Consider the following 14,830-nt stretch of genomic DNA (forward strand, 5'->3'; position numbering starts at 1 on the left):
AGGAGGATTTATTAATGTTGAAAATGCTAACGTTTCTACTTCCCCTGCAGATCAATCGTTAAATCAATCCAAGCAAGCAGCTGAAGAGAGTGTGTCTGATAGTAAAGTAGCAAAAGATGAGAACAAGGAGAAAACCATTGAACAAACCAACATCTCCTTGAGCTTTGAATATGTTGCTTCGAACTCAGTTGCTTCTGATCAACCTGTTGTTGAGAAGTACAGGCAACCAAATCAAGTTAAACAGAATGCATGCTGCAACTGTGCGTATGGGAAAAGCAAGAGACAAGGCAAAGACACGCCACCAGGGTCAGGAAGAAACAATTTCCCAGTGAAGAAAAAGACTTGTTTTCACTGTGGAACACCTGGTCACATTGCCCGAAACTGTCCAAATCGCGCATACGTTCCCTACTACGCACAAGGATGGAAAAACGCGCCAAGAGGGAGATATTCCAAAAGAAACCCCTCAAGGTAACGTTCAGACAATGATGACTGGAATGCGCGGAAGAGAAAGAATCAAACTCCAAAGGACAAGAATCAAAATCCCAAAGTCAAGAAGGAAATGTCGGCCAAGAAGCCCAATCCAAGAGATGCTCCAATGAAACAAAGACCGGTTAGGTCAAAGTCATCACAACGGCCGACATCAAGATCAAAAGCAAGTACTGAGCCACCCATCGGATCGAAAAAGAAATGGGTTAAACCCAACTACAAATGGGTTCCAAAGGCTCACTCTCCCAAATCTTCTAACGATTCTAATATTTCTTCATCTTCTGTTTGTGATAAACAGGATATGTCTTGGGAGAGAGTACCATGCGTTAATGACAAAGGTCGACCCAGTTTCAAAATGGACTGGGTTCTAAAGACCAACTAATCCCACTCTGTGTCGGAGCAGCAATGGAGGCATATCATCAGACTTCGGTTTGTTGGTAGTAGCTGTTCCAGGCACATGATAGGGGACATCTCTCAACTGTACAACATTCATAACTTTGTTTGGGAGTATGTGTCCTTTACGGGAAGGGAAGAAAGGAAGGGATCACAAACGGGGTTAGTGCTTAATGACATGAAGAATTTTTGGATTTGTTCTGAGATTACGCGTGCTGTTCTCAGACCTTCTGGATGCAAATTCAATCGGTGACTTACGGTTTGAGTTTTCTTCTTTATACTCCTGAGTTTATCTTACTCTGATTCGCTTCAAAGACAAATTTTTGTTTTAGGATAGTTTAAATTTGCGCATTTACTTTCGTTTCTCTCCTATGCACAAATTTAGGGGGAGAAATAAAAACAAAACAAAAATTAGAAAAGTTTAAAAAATCCAAAAACATTAGAAAATCAGAAAATCCAAAAATATGTTGGTTATGGAATGTGCTTGCAGGTGATGTGATGGGAAGTGATATAATCATGTGATAACAGACAATCTGAATCTGTGTAAGGGACTGAATCTGAATTGTCTAGGCTCTGTGTTCGATGCGCTGGTAGGCACGAAAGATTAAAATGGACTTGACTAGGCATTAATGAACTTAAGGAATCTAGAGACTTGAAAAATCTTGACCTAGATAGATCCATTTAGCCTGACAATACGACGCTCAGATAGGTTGAGCAGGGAGATATACATGATAATCCACCGGTCACATTAAATTAATCCGTATCTAGAACTGTGGTTTAACTCTTCCTCGATGTATGAACATTGTCCTTAATTCCGATATTGATGGGGCGACTGGGGAATTCCGATAAAGTAGGTCTGTAGGAAATTATTTACTTGCTTTCTTTATGTTAGTCATATGTTGCCTCCTCTGCGTGATTGAAATACATCCGACCTGGACTGCAACATATGCAATTCTATTTCTCTGCATCTTCTATCTATGCAATTCTTCCTGTCTGTTAGTCATATGTTGTCTCCTTTGCGTGATTGAAATACATCCGACCTAGTACACAACATATGCACCATTCTACTTCTCAATCCCTCTAAATCTGGTTAGTCATATGTTTCACCCTCTGCGAGATTGGAAGAGATCCGACCTGGGTGTATAGCATATGCATTCTAAATCTGACTTCTCTCATAATAGTTGTCTGCTCACCTAAAGTAAGGAGTACTTTGGAAGTTCCTGATTATTGGGGTATGTCAGGAAGCGGGAAACACGTTCTAGTACATTTAAAATTAAACAATCACTAGGTTGTCTGTAGATCTCGCTGCTCAATTTAGGTGGACAACAATATCTTTGGTCGTCGTCAGCTGAATGGTCCTTTAGGAATATTATCTAGGAACATAGGATCACATTGTCTTGTCACTTGTAGTATGTCCTAATTTTGTCACAATCTCTCGTGTTTAAGTGGACCACAATACCGGCGATTGACCAGATCTATTCATGAAGGGAGAGGTACTGATAAACGGATAAAGGCTGTCTAAAAACTTTGATCCCAAATCACTCTTAAAGTTAGATATCATTTTATTTTTTTGTTAAATTTGTTCATAGTTTTCTTCTAATTTAAATATTAGGGGAGAATTAAAAATTTTAAAAACCAAACAAAAATCAGAAAATAAAAAATCCAAAAATAGTGTTATTTCTGTTTTATTTCTTTTTTCAGAAAATATGAAAAATCCAAAAATATTGTGTGCTAAGTTTTCTTTTAGTTTTGTTTTGTCTTGAAAAGTGATTTCAGGTGAAGATGAAACTCATGGAGTTTGTGTCGAAGATATCTGAGCCAAGGCTTCATACGTGATCATCGAAGAATTCTCATTCGAAGGAGCAAGAAATGAAGATTATTTTTTCGACATTCAATCCTTCAACCCCAGAAGCAAGGTGAAGCTGAAATTGAAGATTATGTGACGGATTGCATTGAAGCCTCCTCAATCAGTCTGCTGCTATCTTGTACCTGCTGAAGTGATCCAGAAGATTTGTTTTCTCTGATGTTCTCTCTAATATTTCTCAAGCTGAAAGCGCTATCTTTCAAGAATCAGTATGTCAAGCCTCCTCACCCAATATGCGTTCAGAGTCAAATCTTGAAGAAAAGCCCAACTGCTCAAGATGAAGTCATTCATTGAAGATTCATCAAGTTCATCTTGAAGTTGTGAAGAATTTGAAGATTAAAGTTGAAGCCAAAGCTCCCAATGAAGATTAACAAGAAAAGCCAGCTACTTTTTAGGGGGAGCTTGTTGGGTCATTTAAGAAAAGAAAAGAAAACTATAAACCAAGGGGGAGATTGTTGGGTCAAAAATACAGTTTATACTTTGCTTTTCTAAACATTTATTGTTTTTATTATTTGGGCCAAAAATAGTATAGGATTAATTGTAGCTTGGACCGAGCATTGGATTATTTGTATTTTGGGCTTGGCCTTAGGTCCATATATATATATATATATATAGGGTGAGGAGTGCATGTGAAGGATGAACACATAGAATAGAGGAGCTTAAGTGTATGTATTTGAAGGTGTTCTAGATAGAGAAACTAGAGAAAAGAGAATGTGTGTTAGTGTGTGTGAATCTTGTATCCGGATCTTCATTCATATCAATACATACAAGATTCATCATCTTCTTCTTCTCCTTCTCTTCTATTTGATCTGACATCATCCGTTTGATTGGGATTCCGCACCATCAAACGGATCTGATTGATACACAAGCAGATTAGGGACTTACATTTAAACTCTTCCTTGAGCTGGGCACGAGGCTTAGAACACTTCCAGAAGGCTAGAAAGGACCTTGAAACACCGAAAATCGCACTTTTCGCCAAGTGTTTACGGCCGTAAACCCTGTTGGGTTTTGAGCATTCTAACACTCCTATGGTGTACATGCAACCCTATAAACCTTGGATCTATGTTTTCTCTATTATACATGCAAATATTAACTATTCCAAGGTTTCATCCTAACTAGTATATTATGAAGCACATATACTACAAAGTTCTAGTTAGATGACATACCTTTTGATGTAGCTTGATGTATTCAAGCTTTAAGAGCTTAGCCCCAATAGTGTGGAAGCCTCAAATGGAATCACAAATCACCAAAACACCTTGGAAGAACTTGAGAGAATATGTATGCACACTAAAATCGGCCCACTCTTATTTTCACACACTTGTGCCAATTTTGTGAGCCAAGGACCCCTTTATATATTATGGAGGATTAGGGTTACATCCATGTAAACCCTAATACCCATGACCTTTCATTTACATAGGATCCATGGGTTAAAAGCTCCATGGACCATCCATGAAAGTTTAGCCCAACCTAAATGAACTTGGCCCATTCCATATATATAAAAGTCCATATTTAATTAGTTCTTTTTGATCACTTAATTAATTCTAAATTAATTCTTGATCAATACTAATTAAATAATATGATTCCATATTAATATATTAGAACTTATAATATATTAATATAAATCATAAATATACTATTCTCAAAAGACTATCCATATAAATTGTGCCGGTGAAGTGTAACCCAAATGGACCATGTCGGGTCGGGTCAAGTACATACCAAATATAGTTATGGACTTAGACATTAATCCAACAGTCTCCCACTTGGATAAGTCTAAAACTATTATTGAGTATGACTTCAAAACCTAACTGGCAATCGTAGCTCTTAAAGCCGCTGTCGAACTCTGACCTTGTCAATGACTTGTCCATTAGATAAGGGATCATATATTCCTCCATTCTAGATATCATATGGACTGAGACATGGATTATAATCATTCTCTCTGTCCATTTGTTGTTTCCCGATTTTCGATTTATGATGACTGACTGATTGAACAAATCAAATCAGTCCTGGCTTGGCCAAGCACTCACATGTGTCATGGCTAAATCATCGAGGGGCCCACAAATATCGCTTTTATCCCGAAGGTAAAAGGAATGGATAAACTTCGACTCATATGACTTGTTCTACTACTTGTTGAATCATACACAAAGGCACGTTTTATAACATCGAGTTACCAAATGTGTTTTCGTGCAATCAATGTATAACCAACTCATAGTAACAACTCATATCTCTAGGTTTGAAGAATATAAGATATTATCGTCTCATGATCACTCGTGATAAAATCCATGAAGTGATTCAAATGAGCGCAGGTTGAATCCAATACTCAGAACTTATGAGCACTCATGAGTGTTGTAGCACCACTTTGTCCACCAACTTGGACCTCTACAAACCAACCCATGACAGTCTTGATTCATATATACTTCCAACATATGACCGACTGTGGATGGTTTGAATAACTTAATCATTCAGGAAGAGCGACTTAGTTATTCTGGAAGTCAAAACATGCAAAGTAAAACACAAGAATAAATGAATCAAATATGGTATCAAACCCTATGAATATAAATAAACACTTTTATTTATCACCATACTGATTACTCATTATTCATTATTTCGGTTTTATCAACTTTATACTTGAATTAAAAACACTAGTTGTCCCATGCTCCAAGCATGTACACTATGTTTTTCTTAAACAATAGCTTTGCCATACACCAAGTATGCACTCTATGTTTGTCTATGATCCTTACTTTGTGAAATAAACCAATTGAACATAATTTCAATGATTCTAATTTCACACTCCCAAATCCTTATTGAAAAATGTGAGAATTTCAAATTCCTATCATTTATCGAAATCTGTTTAGATTTTACACTTATATGCACTGATCCTCCTGTAATGAATATGTACAAAGTCACAAAGACTTGTCAACAGTCATTATAAGGTATTCCAATGGAGATCAACTCCATGGAAACTAAGTCTCATATTCAAAGTACATTGCTTTGGACATGCTTCTTGCATTAAGTTTTCTAATCTTAGACAGATAACTTCCACCTATGGAGACAACTCCATATTCTCATTTTGACTATCACTTCTGAATAAGAGATGCCTCTTTTCAGAATATGTCAATATGGTCCTTCCAAAATTAGCACTATACTTCCAACTGTCCCTGAGCAACCAATCTTTGGTAAACCTCAGATCGTCCTCGACAATTGCTTAATCATTTTAGTCATATCCAATTCTAGACCTTTTCCCTTCTTAATGCCTCTGGGCATTTGGAAAAATTTAGAAATGACATATATTATAGCACATGCAATCGATCCTGTACCCAAAGCAAATGGTACACGATTCATGATGTCTCACATAAAGACATGATTCTAGACCAGTCTTTTGCTACAATATTTTTATTTGCCATGTTTTCAAAATTTGACTATGAAGAGGGATGCCGTAATCATAATCGAATTTTGAGAACGCAATATATAGAATTTCCTTAAGTTGAACCAATCCAACATGAAATTCATATATATATATATATATATATATATATATATATATATATTCTTGACTAAAGATGATTAAGGTCTCAATCTAAGCCTTTAGAACTGAAATGAAGTATATCCTCTCCCTTAATTATAGCAAAACAACTTTTTCAATCCCTGCAGCCTCACGAATTGAAACTTTTGTTTTCTATAATTAACATTGCTAACTTGCAACACTAACAATAGTTATCATGCTCCCACTAACATGATGATTATTAGCATAACACTTATGCTCCCACTAGCTTTGACATGTACTCAGAAATCAGCTGGACTTCTAGAAATCAATACTTTATTGACTTTCTTACCAAAGTTCAGATTTCTGATACGAGATGCTTTGATAAAACTTTATCAAAATCATACACCTTTCCTTAGATAGCATGCATGTGTATCTAAACAATTTCAGAACTATGAAAAGGGATGCCGTAATCATAGTCTCAATTGTTTAGACCTTTTGCCATCTGCTTCAAATCTACTTGGTGGAAGTGTTTCCTCACCATCATTTTCATGAATCGGAGAGAAACCTTATGACCCTTAGATTTTATGGCGTATGTGTTCTTATCCATGTGAATCGTCAAAACCATAGTCACAAGACAAGGATAATGACAAATCCAAACTCATATGGACTGAACTTATGCAATCTTAACTTCTTGCCACCTGGCAGTACAGGGCCTGCCATTGCTTCCAAGTTGTTATGCAACCAATTGAGAACTTTCAGAACTCCTATGCAAAGCCAACTTTAACTGGAATGGGCACAGAATATGTCAACACGATAGGTTATAAACCTCAAGTCGTGTGCTAGTGAAGAACCTCAGGTTTTATTCTTGATTAGTTCTTGAAATTCTTTTTAGGATCTTTAAGACTCCCACTATCCTCTTGACATATAAGACTATCTTCCCAAATATTCAAGAGATAGTGCGGATTCTTTATCAAGACAAACACTTCACACAATTGGCCTTAGTTGGTCTTTGTTTTATCCAAAACATCACAACTTACCAATTTCAAATGTACAAGAGTAGCACACTTTTACTCTTACATTTGACAAGTGTTTTAAACCTTTCTTTAAGATATGTCACTCAAGTTACAATCTTGGAGTATGACTCTAAGAATTGTTTTGGAACGAAGTATGACTCATCTTCCTGATCTAACCATTTCAACAATTCATGACTCCTCTTCTTAGTCATAAGAATGCACTAAGATGACCTTTAGAGGACTAATTGTGATATGATTTCTAAATCATTAAGATGATCACAAACATGATACTAAAGTACCCTCCCATCTTTTTCAGATTTGAGAAACTTTTATCTTTCTGCCTAATTTGATTCTTCCCATTCGTTCTGCCATACATATAGACTTATCCAATGTTTCAGAATTATACTTAAACTTGTAAGTATAACCATATTTACTAAACTTTAGTAAATCAAATAGTCTTAACGAGCTTTGTGGTGGACATGACCAGTGCACAAGAACGTGTACTCGATCCCTTTAGTCCTTCACTTGACTCACACATCCATGTGAACAAGTAATTAGTCTTGATTTTCCAATGCTTGAAAGTTCTCATTCATCATACTATTTAACTTGCATGATTCCAAGTTTCGGTCCAATTGAAACTTGGGTGATGAGGAACTTTCCTGATTTGGTAAATTTAGACACTACCACAAATGAAAGAATCAAATCCATTTTCCAATATTGTTGTCAGTGGAATCATATAAGCAACAATTTTCCACAAATGCCATTGTAAGGATACTTCAAATAAATAAAATTAAACAATTTTATTTTATTTTAAAACTTTGCGGAAAAACTTATCCTTACAATCCACATGGAAAATTGTTGTTATCTAGTCCTTAGCAATATATCATAACTTCTTAAGCAACTGCTCAAAATTCTGATGCGATCGAAATCCACCTTCGCGATCAGAATCAGCATATACTTCCTTTAAGATTTCTCTCTATTCTTTGATTCTTAAAACATCAACATGTGACCCAGTCACATCATGTAATGAGGATCTCAGAATAGAACTTAACAGAGTTAGATAATGGGCTCTACCTGATGTAGAGTCAAACTTATTGACTTTAACATCCTTAGGTAAATTTGGCAGCTTTGCAATCAACGCCCCTTCCTTTGGCAAAATAAACATATGGACCCTTTGGTAATGGGACTATCTCAGACTTAGCCTTTCCCTTTACCATTTGGTCAACCGGGTTGACTATGGCCAATCCCTTTCCATTGGGAAGAGAATGCTTTTTCTGGATTTCCAGTGTCACCATTGTCACTGTCCATAAAGTTTTTGGGAAGTTGATCTTCTAATCAAATTTGCTTTACTATCGTTCCAAATCATTGCTGATTCAGCAGCACCAAGCAAATAGATATGATCATTAAGGTTCATGTCATAGTCTGTTTCATAGTAGTCCCAAAGGAACTCACTATGTGACTTAGAAAGTGATTGAACATCCAACTTTCTCAAGACTATGACACCCAACTCTCCCGGCTTGTCAATATGTGACTTCATCTCTAAGATGTGATCACACATAGACCTTGCTTGCCATTAGGGCTTGAGTGACCTTGAACTTGTGGGTTAGGGAGAATAATTGGAGGAGGTGGAGGAAGAGAAGTATGACTTCCATGAGCCAAACTCGGGAAGTCATATTCATTAGGAAAGCTTGGTTTGGGAAGATCATTGTTGTCTAAACCAGACATCAACAATGGGAGAAATTCACGTAAAGTTGATTTAAGTCCTTAATATCACACCCAATATGATATATAAAGGCTAGGACCCAACAAACTATTTTATAACTTGGAAGAGGGATGCCGTAATCCAAGCTATAAAATATTTGAAGGTAGGTGAATGACGATTCACCAATTTCCACCAAGATAAACGAAATGTATTATTAGGTTTTAATTGGTTTTGAAACTCCTAGATTCTTTTGAGATTCATTGAACTTTTCAATGGCATGTTTCAATCTCGAGTGTGCCCTTCAGGTTTTGTGACTGGGATGCCGAGGATCACAAAACAAGGTGTGAAGTAACCATGCAAATATACTTGGTACCCTTAATATTTACCCCTCAATCGATGTGCCGGTTAACCACACACGCTCCAACGATACTATGATAAACATTAAGTTACCCTTTGCCTACCTTGTTAAGTCCAGGTTAGTGTGCCGGTTAACCACACACGCTCCACTAACAGCTTAAACAAAGTGCAAAGTGTAATTTCATGGATTAGCACCTTATTCACATTTTCCTAAGTAACTAAGATTGGGAAGTTATAAGTGTTTAGTTACTTAGTATTTATCATTATACTTATAATGAAGGGAGAATTATAGTCCTTGTCCTACCTGTTCGGCTAACGACCCTCCACCGGTCAAGGAAGCGGTGAGTGAGAGTGGACACCCATTAAACTGCCATTTTATAGGCAGTAACCTTATACCCCCCTTATAGACCGGCTTCGTGAATGAGGCCTACTAATGGTAAGACGACTTGCTCTTATACATATAATCTATTAAACTTTTAATATTATAATAGTATAAGGGTGTATTTTAGACATTTAAAATACTTGGTGGTTTAATCTATTAATTAAACTAGACTTTTAATTTAATTAAACTCAAACCATATATTTATGGATTAATAATACTCTTTTAATTAAACGCTTTAATTAACTATTAATAAAGTCCATAAGAGTTAATTTGAACTATTCAACAAAACATCATAATTCCAATTATTAAACTCAAAATTAAAACCATTTAATTAATTGTTTAAGTTATGAACCCAAGAGTTTTAGAATTCAATTCTTTTTTTCATAAAAAACTTTTCTCAAATTCCAAAACTTGAGGGCAAGTTTTGTAATTCTTGAAAACCTTTGGATTCCATAACTTATGGAATTAATGGTGTTTTATGATGAAACTTTCCATGTTCCATAACTTAAGAACAAGTTATGGAATTCTTTAAAACATTAACACCAAATTTTGTAACTCCATAAAAACTTTGAATCAAATTTTTTTTTAAAAAAAAAAAACTTTCATATCCATAACTTATGGAAGTTTCAAAACCCTTAAGATCACAACTTTAAAAAAAACTTTTGAGCTCCAAAATTTTATGACAAAATATATAACTCCTTAAAACATTTAGATCAAACTTTTAAAACTAATAAAATAATCATATCATTTTATCTTTTACGAAATTTGACCTAATTCAACTCATATAACAAATGATTCAAATTTTACAAATAATTCGTTTTTCACAAAACAAGTAATTATCTTAAAATTTGACAAACGTCATGTTTTTTTTCCTTTTTTTTTTCAACTTGAAAATAAAACATTTGCATCAATATAATAGAAAACAACCCATGGCTTTGATACCACTGTTGGGTTTTGAGCATTCTAACACTCCTATGGTGTACATGCAACCCTATAAACCTTGGATCTATGTTTTCTCTATTATACATGCAAATATTAACTATTCCAAGGTTTCATCCTAACTAGCATATTATGAAGCACCTATACTACAAAGTTCTAGTTAGATGACATACCTTTTGATGTAGCTTGATGTCTTCAAGCTTTAAGAGCTTAGCCCCAATAGTGTGGAAGCCTCAAATGGAATCACAAATCACCAAAACACCTTGGAAGAACTTGAGAGAATATGTATGCACACTAAAATCGGCCCACTCTTATTTTCACACACTTGTGCCAATTTTGTGAGCCAAGGACCCCTTTATATATTATGGAGGATTAGGGTTACATCCATGTAAACCCTAATACCCATGACCTTTCATTTACATAGGATCCATGGGTTAAAAGCTCCATGGACCATCCATGAAAGCTTAGCCCAACCTAAATGAACTTGGCCCATTCCATATATATAAGAGTCCATATTTAATTAGTTCTTTTTGATCACTTAATTAATTCTAAATTAATTCTTGATCAATACTAATTAAATAATATGATTCCATATTAATATATTAGAACTTATAATATATTAATATAAATCATAAATATACTATTCTCAAAAGACTATCCATATAAATTGTGCCGGCGAAGTGCAACCCAAATGGACCATGCCGGGTCGGGTCAAGTACATACCAAATATAGTTATGGACTTAGACATTAATCCAACAAACCCATGGACCGCAAACACTTGGGCCGTAAACATATGGGCCGTAAACCCTATTGGACCGCAAACCCTTGACCATACACTCCTTTTACGACCGTAAACTCCCCATTTTCAAATCACATGCGATTCTAACACTTAGTTTCAAGTGTTTCCTGGTCCCTAGGATGATTTCCTTCCATAAGAAATAGTGTTAAGCCCTCACCTAATGTATATATGTACTTTTACATGCTAAATAGGATCCGTTTGTGCCCGAGGCTTTATTTGACCCTCAGAATCCCACATCAAACAGTGAGTTCATACCCCTACGCTTTTTCCAAGTTTTTCATGTTTTCAGGAGGGGAATACAAGCAAAAGTACAAGGAAACTTATGCTCGAAGTATATTATTTTGTTTAAAATAATTATATGTTCGGTATGCTTTTAACACAGAAAACAGTTTTACCAAACGATTAAGAAATCACCTTGTAGAAATAGTTTTCAAAACTAAAGCAAGGAACTTGTGAATCTTGTCATAAAATGTGATATTTTACAAAGGATTCATACAAAACATAAACAGGATTTTCGGTATTATTACATACAAATTGTTAGTCTAAAGTTGGAGACACATCCTTGGTAACACTCCCACCGGATTCGACAGTGTAGGACTAGCACTTGTAACCAGAATCTCTTGTAGGGAGAGCATGACTATTGTATATAGATCTATACGAGACTGACTATCCCGCACCTCGCCGCTAGCTACAGTTGGACCGTCAGGTCTACGGGTGACAAAGTCATAAAAGATACTGGCCCCGTTACGTGCCATATCAAGTCTAAGTACGGTTATGACACTCACAACCTAGATAACAGAACTTACTTTTGTAATAATGAAACAAGTGAACTAACCTCAAAGTAATAATCGATTTGATTACTAGAGGGTATTAATAATACCCTTAGGATTTAGTTCACCGCATATTTATTAGTTTTATTTATGTAATAAGGCTAATACATCTCACATGGAGCGAACATGGTTTTAAGGAAACTACATCTAACGATACAAGTATGGTAGATACTTGTACACCTCAGACAAGAACAGATAATCAACTATCAACTTTTAAGGAAAATATAGGATTTTCCTGGGATAACTCAACCTTACATAAGCAGGCTGTTAAACAAATAACGAATGGATAATCAAACATATTTCATAAGAAAATATAGGATTTTCTTCGGAAACACTTTTCAAAGGATCAAAGAAACATTTCTTTTACCAGAACTAAACGCTTATGAACTCACCAGCTTTATGCTAATATTTTAAAACTGCTTGTATTCTCAGGGCAACAATAGACAGGTACTCTTGCCAACTTTTGGAGAAGACGAAACATTTTGGAGTCACGTCTTTTACTTTTGTTATATACTGTTATGAACAAACTATGTTTTCAAACAATGTAAATATTCTTATTATAATGTAATGGTTGTGTTTACTTCGCTTACTATGATACAACTGTTGTGATACTACGCATGACGTCACCCTCCCACAGACGTTTCCGCCGTCCGTTCCGACGGTTCGGGGGTGTGACAGATTGGTATCAGAGCTATTGTTTATAGTGAACTAAGTATACCGAACCTTACATGGTATACAACTATAAACACTAAGGGGCCGAAGTGCTCTGAACTAAAAGTATACTTTTAAAATACAAGTATTTTTACAAAAAGTATACAAGTATACCTACACACCAGAAACAATATCATGAGTAGAACAAAACAAAAGTATTTTGGATGTTGAGCACTGTGGTTAAACCTGGGCAGTTATGTAATCATGTCTAGGGTCAATATAGCCTGATCAACTATATTTATTCGAGACATAACCAACATGTGCTTGGAAGTGACTGTGGTGTTGCGACAGGCCTAAAACTTACCTAGTATCCATACAACAAAGTATCAAAAGAACAAAACATACAACTTAAAATACTATAGGAGTATTTTAGCCAGAGCCGAATACATTGTAGAAATTCATTCCTAGTGTTGCTACCTATTCGGTTCTTAGCGATAACTTACTTGCATTAGTAACTTTTCTTTGCTTATCGCTTGGTAGAACACTTTATTATCAGGATGTGATATATCTTGTTTCATATATCTTGAGGACTTACCATCCTCTTCTTCCTGATTATTTCTAGAAAAAGATGCCTCCCCGACGAAGAACCATCAGAAGGAACGACAACACACCACCACCACCCCCTCAGTTCGATCCCGCTATGTTTCAGGCAGTTGTTACTGCTGTTGTGGCTGCCGCGATGTCACAGATTAATCCTGGCAGATCTGGTGGGCATGGAGGTGGTACTCATCCCCAAAATCATGAAGGTGGTCAGGGACACCAGAAAGAGTGATCTTATAAGGATTTCATGAACGCAAAACCCAAATCTTTCGACGGCAAAGGAGGGGTTATTGCCCTGACCCAATGGTTCGAGAAGATCGAGTCCATTTTCAAAATTTGTTCCTGTTCTGAAGTCAACAAAGTAAAATTCGCCGCTTGCACTTTTGCCAACAGAGCACTGACCTGGTGGAATGGTCGAGTCAAATCCCTAACCCTGCCAGTGGCGAATGCTATGGGTTGGGAAAGTTTAAAGGAACTCATGCTAGCTGAGTACTGCCCACGGGGCGAGATGCAAAAACTAGAGCACGAACTCTGGAACCTAAAGATGAAGGAATCCGACATTGCTGCCTACACTTCTAGGTTTGAAGACCTAGCACTTCTTTGCCCGGGAATGGTCACCCCAGAAAGCAAGAAGATAAAGAGATACATTTGGGGACTGACACAACCCACCAAAGGAAATGTCTTGGCTGCTAAGCCAAACACCTTTGACAGCGCTGAGTGTCTGGCGCAGACTCTCATAGATCACGGAGTTGATATTGATAATGTGACGACCGCTCCTGATCCAGCAAAAGGGAGTGGTGAGAAAAGAAAGTTCTGGAAGCAGCGGAAGGGCCAGTCTTCGCAGGAGCCCTCAAAGAAACAGCAAACGGTGGCAGTCCACGCTGCTACTACTCCTGCCGCTGCTCCTGCCACTCAAGCACCTACCAGTAGATATGCTGGTACCCTTCCTCGGTGCGACAAGTGTAACTATCATCATAATCCCGGCCCATGCCGAGAAATGTCATGCACCAGCTGTGGCAAAAAGGGGCACACAGCTCGAGTTTGCAAGACACCAGTCCAACCAACCAATCAGGCATCTGGAGCAGGCGTCGGTCAAGCCTGTTATGGTTGTGGGGAAGTCGGGCACTACAAGAGAAACTGCCCCAAGGCAACAACAACAGGTAGCACAGGGAGAGTACTAGCGATGGGGCAAGAGGAGGCAGTCGCTGATCCCACAGTTGTTTCGGGTACGTTCCTCCTCGACAACTCTTATGCATGCATTCTTTTCGATTCTGGTGCAGAGAGAAGTTTTATTAGCCATGGATTCAAACATCTCCTCAAACATAAACCTCAA

The sequence above is a fragment of the Lactuca virosa genome, chromosome 9 (assembly GCF_052849685.1).
Source record: "Lactuca virosa cultivar CGN04683 chromosome 9, Lactuca_virosa_CGN04683_v6, whole genome shotgun sequence".
Taxonomy (NCBI): domain Eukaryota; kingdom Viridiplantae; phylum Streptophyta; class Magnoliopsida; order Asterales; family Asteraceae; genus Lactuca; species Lactuca virosa.